Genomic DNA, 5,691 nt, shown 5'->3' with positions numbered 1-5,691 from the left:
CCTGAGAATGAGCAGTAGCTGCTCTCTTGAATTCACACTGTTGTTTTCTGGAAGATTTTACGAGCATGTGTGACCAAAGTACCCTTCTTTGGGGAAACTGCTTCTAATAAGAGGCAAGGAAGCAGATGTATAAAAAGCATGTTAAACCCGTTTGCTCACAGGGTCACTAGAAGATCAGAACTGATTATCCCATTAGGAAGTCTAAGCTCATCCAGGAAATGCCTAACACTTTCTTGACTAACTGATTTGGTCAAATACATGACTACATTCTGTTCAATTTACATTTACCACTGACAGATTTTGTCACTGGTCATTGTAAATAACATTATTTAACTAGTGCACAGTGTCTGGAAGGGTGGGTAGGTACAGTTAATTGTCAAAAATAAAAAGAAAACTGTGTTAGAAATTAATTATAAACACAGAAGAATTTTCAGTGGTTGATGCAAAATAAAGATTTGCTCTTTTACAGTCAATGCAGAGTCACCTTGGATGGATGCTTGGTTCTCTGGAGTTTCTTTATTACCTGGCCTCCCACAGTCTCTCTTTTCTAGTACCCTTTCTAAATTTCCCTGATCCCTGGAGTCTTGGAGCCATCTGGAAGATTGTCCTCCCTGCTGGATTTGTCTTAGGATGGCAACAGTGGATCTCTTTGGACAGTAATCATCACAATCTTCTATAATAGTAGATTCTGTAGAATGGAGTATCTACAAGATAAGCTTTTATTTGAAAGTGTTTAATGCCTTTCATAGGATACCATCAATACAATTTTGTACTAAAAGGGGTAAGGAGAGAAAAAGTAAGAGGTGAGAGACAAAAATCTCTCTTCTGTTGCAATTTTTTTAAAAGCCCTTAGAAAGAAGGTTGTCATTATAATCTGTAGCAATTTTTTAATATTTGTATATATGGCATTTGTCAAGGTATGGGTTTTGTGGAACAATGGAAACATCCTATCATCCTTTTTTGACCCAATAATGTATGAAAGTAGCATTGACATATATACACTACCAAATGTAAAATGGAAGGCTAGTGGGAAGCTGCTGCATAGCACAGGGAGATCAGCTCGGTGGTGCTCTGTGATGACCTAGAGGGCTGGGATAGGGAGGATGAGAGGGAGGCTCAAAAGGGAGGGTATATGGGGATATATGTATACTTATAGCTGATTCACTTTGTTGTACAACAGAAACTAACACAACATTGTAAAGCAATTATACTCCAATAAAGATATTAAAAAAATGTTCCTAGGAACTAGATATGACATAGGAGTAAAAAAAGAGAATGACTAAAGCAAGTGGGAGTGGAAGAGACCAAGCATTTTCAAAACTGTTACATGAATAGCATGTTTTAGAAGTAAAATACCTTGTAATGGTAATCCCTATAGATAAACCTTACAATAGCAAGATTTTTTTTGATGTTTTAGTTACTAAACACTCTCTATGCACAGCACTTTTCTATGATAGAATATGCTAGCCCTTCCCCTCCCATTTTTTTCTGAGTAATACTGATATATATACTATCAAATACATGAATGTAAGAAGGACGAAATGCATCTTTAGGTTTGTTAACAAGCCTTGGGGTTAACTGCTTTTTTGACTATAAAAATGAACATATACTGGAGAAATGTAGAAAAATGGAATGGAGGGAGGGGTGAGAGGCAGGTGGGAAAGACTTCACAATTAATAAAAAAAAATTTTAGCATCTCTTTTTAAACACGGAAAACCTTGCTCACAAATCAACAGAACAGTGAATATGAGGCATATTATTATGATATATTAAAGAGATAAAAATGGATAAAGCAATGAAGCCTCTCTTAGCTAAATGGTTAATTCATTTAACTGCTGAAGAGGTAGTTTGCTAATGAGTAGCTGAGAATTGAGAGGTAATTGCATAAATCCTGATCTTATTGGTATGTACAGCTGATAGTCTCATTAAGAAATGGTCCCACAGGGTCAAAGAGGTGAATATGTGAGATTGAAACAGATAACTCCATTAGTTCACTATGCTTTTCACACATTGTGCATGTCAAAACAGTGTGAATAAAAGGACCCATTGCTTGATTAATGCTTATGCGAAGAAGAGGAGAGTTAGGATAGCTTACATTAGAAAACCTAGGACACTTTAGGAAGAACTTCAGAACTATAATGGCAATTATACTGAAGAACGATTCAATAATAAACAGCTTGTTGGTTAAGTGGTTAAAAACACCAAGAGACATTTAGTAAGTTGTAACAATTAAATCTTAGAAGAGCCCCTCTTGTATTGTTAGACTAGTAAGCATCTCACTCACTCAACGTTACAACTAGGTTGATCTTACTACTTAGGATAATAGCTAGTGAAAAAAAAATCCCATGGCACAGATCATAATGCAGGTAAGTAAACTCAGAGTTGGCTCTAAGTTGGTATGTATGACTTACGTAGATTAGGAAAGGGCTTTCCCTAATTTTGGTGTAGAAGAGACAAGCTAATTGTTAATTGAACCCCATCATTCCCCCTCCTTCCCCACCTCCTCCCCGAGTACACAGCCTACCCACTCTTCCCAGCCTCCTTTGTAGTTAAGCGGGGCCATGTGATGGATATCTGATTGATGAAATGTAGGTGGAAGTGATGTATGCCATGTCCAGGAGTGGCCCATTCAAGCCTCTCATGTTTTTTTTCCCATTCTCTCTCTTCCTCCTTCTGGCTAGATGTGGACCCCCAGGAAAGAAGAGTCCAGAATTTATATTGGTCTCTGAACTGCTGCATGGAACAGGACTTGCCATTGCTATGCACTGAGCTTTCTAGGAGCGAGGAATAAAGTGTACCGTCTTAGGCCACTGAGATTTTTTTCATGTAGTTCATATATTTACCCTAATATAATGAGAATCTCGACTTTCCTTAGTGATTATCTTTTATTCATGTACCTATTGAAGAAGTATATAGTGTGATATCTATATGTCACAGACGTTGCTAGCAAGTAGGAATATAAGCTAGAAGGTGGCAAACCGGTGGAAAACTAACATTAGCGTTTAGGCATTTCTGCAGTGTCCATGGGCCCAGGATTTTGTTGTGAGGCAGTTTTCTTTTCTTTTTTTTTTTTCTTTTTTGTTGCAAAAAGCTTTATTATTTCCATTTGGTCCAAGGCTTGGGAGAGGGCTCCAGGGTGGTTAAAAACTGCCTAGTGGCTGCAGAGCGGGGCTTCAGGCAGAAGCTCTGATGCCAGAGGGGCTCCTCAAAGGCCACTGGGCTCTGGAGGTGCCTACTCATGTTTGATGGTGAGCCTTTCAAAGAGATACTCGCCCAGCCCAGCCCGGGGACCAGCCAGCCTGCAGAAGTGGGTCAGCTGGTCACCCATCTTCTTGATGAGTTTCACCTCCTATTCCAGGAAGTGGCTCTTCAGGAAGTCACAGGGGTGGGGGTCTGCAAGGGTTGGACCCAGGGCGCGCAGATCCAAAAGGGCATGGTTCAGGTTCTTCTCCATGAGAATGGTGGCTTCCATAGTGTCCTGGGTTTTACCCCATCATCTTGAGATGGCTTCTGCACGTCCTGGAAGAGGGCATGACTGCTGCGCTGGTTTTGCATTTTCAAGAGATGCTCGGTGACCTCGTACCTCTCCTTGGCCAATTCTCAGAAAAAGTGGCCTACGCCCTCCAGAGCCACAATGTTGAGGTTGAAACAGAAGCCTACAGAGAGGTAGGTGTAGGAGGCCCAAAGATGCACGTTGACCAGGAGGCTGTCAGCGGACTCCACCTTAGTGGAGTAATTCTGACGAATCTGGGAGCTTATGGTTGATTGGTAATAAGGAGTTAAGCTCAAAAAATGGTGTTGGCTGGTCCAGGTGACTGAGGATAGCTGAGTGGCTGATTCTGAAGGTTGTGACTGGAAAAAAGGTTTGAGGGTGGTTGGAGGCTGCAGAAAGGGGCGTCCCTGTGTCTGTTCTGTCCACACACTGTTGAAGCAAGAGAGATCCATGGGACCACTGAGTACATTGCTGAGGCAGTTTTCTTGAGCCAAATTCTTTGTCTCTTTGTATTCAAAGAAAATTGAGCACTTCTTTCCTATCTAGATTTATTATTTGTACCATTGCTATAGGCCAAAATTTAAGTTCTGACTCTAGTTAGAGAATATTGTTTTGCAATAGTTATTTGCTTTCAGCTTATATACATTAACTAAAGAATTTGCTTTTTGTAAAATTCACATTATAGGGGCTTCCCTGGTGGCGCAGTGGTTGAGAGTCCGCCTGCCGATGCGGGGGACGCGGGTTCGTGCCCCGGTCTGGGAGGGTCCCACGTGCCGCGGAGCGGCTGGGCCCGTGAGCCATGGCCGCTGAGCCTGCGCGTCCGGAGCCTGTCCTCCGCAACGGGAGAGGCCACAACAGTGAGAGGCCCGCGTAACGCATAAAAAAAAAAAAAAAAAAAAAAAAAAAAAAAAATTCACATTATAAAGAACTCTTCTTCTTTGTCTAAGAGGCTGTATTTCTTGACACAATACTCTTAACCAGACATAAATAGCTTTTTATCACTAACCCAGATTCACAGTGTTATAAATAGTTGTAGGTTCTATCCTTATTTACTTTCACTTAGCTTCATTTCTTCTCTTGTTATAACTTCTTTGTGCAAAGACTACCACACAACAATGGAGATTTATAATATTTCCAGTGAGATAGTGCCAGGGTAAAAATTACAGGTGATCTCAGGCACAAAAACCTCTTCCTTTTTATGGAAGCAAAATCTGTGATAGATAATAGGAAATAGAGGGTGCATTTGTGGTCAGAAGTTTGGCTATCTCCCATCCTTGACATGAATTTTGCATTCAATTGATGGAACATTCAGATCCAGACTTCTGATATTAGGTTGATGATGAATGTGTGTATTTTACTTCAGAAACAGGTGATAATTTATGAAATGAAAAACTTATGATAAAAAAGCTGCAAAACATTTTAAGGACTAATTCTTCTTGTCATCAAGCAAATGACCTGCTGTCCTGACCATGGTAAATGAAGTCTCCAACAGAGTAAGTCTGTTGCATTTGATCCCTTTAGTCCAGTGATACAGAAATTTGGGAGGGAGTTAGGGAGCTATTTGAAAATCTGATAAAGGATAAACATCTTCAACCCGGAAAAATAGAGAAACACACCACACTTTATGTATAATTCAGGGGATTCTAGATCTGCCAAGGTCAATGACTCCAATATAATTAAGAATTCCTACTTTTGTGCAAATAGGCTTGGAGAATCTGCCTTTCAAATAAGCACAAGACCTTCCTAAGACCCAATGGGTTATTATTTGAAATCTCTAGTGGAGTATGAAAAGTAGAACATTCTGCAGCATGAGCCACTGATTCAGTGCTTTTCAAACCTTCATATGCATAAAATTCATCTAGAGATGATTACCAACAAGGGCAGATTCCTGAGCTGCAACTCCAGAGATTTTCATTACGTCATTCTGAAGTGAGAATCAGGAATCTGCATTTTAAGTACTTAATCTTAGTGATTCTGATGTACATTGCATGTGGGCTACAATCTGAGAAACCCTTTTAAGCCTTCACTTGGAAGTCCTTCAAACCCCTGGCCACCAAGACAACCACCTCTCTGCATACACGCTTGGAGCTCCTGTGTGTCCTGCTTTCCACAAAGAGCTTGCTTGGGCTCAGCATCTTTCCTATTTTTCACTCTCCCACAGTGAACAAGATACAATATCCCAGTGAGCAGAGTGTTTT

The 5,691-nt window shown here is 40.4% G+C and overlaps 1 pseudogene; it reads right to left on the bottom strand.

The window, feature by feature from the left end:
- Window positions 1-3,232: 3,232 nt before the first annotated feature.
- Window positions 3,233-3,945, bottom strand: LOC116753945 (annotated as a pseudogene).
- Between the last annotated feature and the right edge of the window lie 1,746 nt (window positions 3,946-5,691).

The sequence above is a fragment of the Phocoena sinus genome, chromosome 5 (genome assembly GCF_008692025.1).
Source record: "Phocoena sinus isolate mPhoSin1 chromosome 5, mPhoSin1.pri, whole genome shotgun sequence".
Classification (NCBI taxonomy): Eukaryota; Metazoa; Chordata; class Mammalia; order Artiodactyla; family Phocoenidae; genus Phocoena; species Phocoena sinus.
Note: the sequence above shows the minus strand (reverse complement) of the source record. Positions and strands in the feature narration are given on the sequence as shown.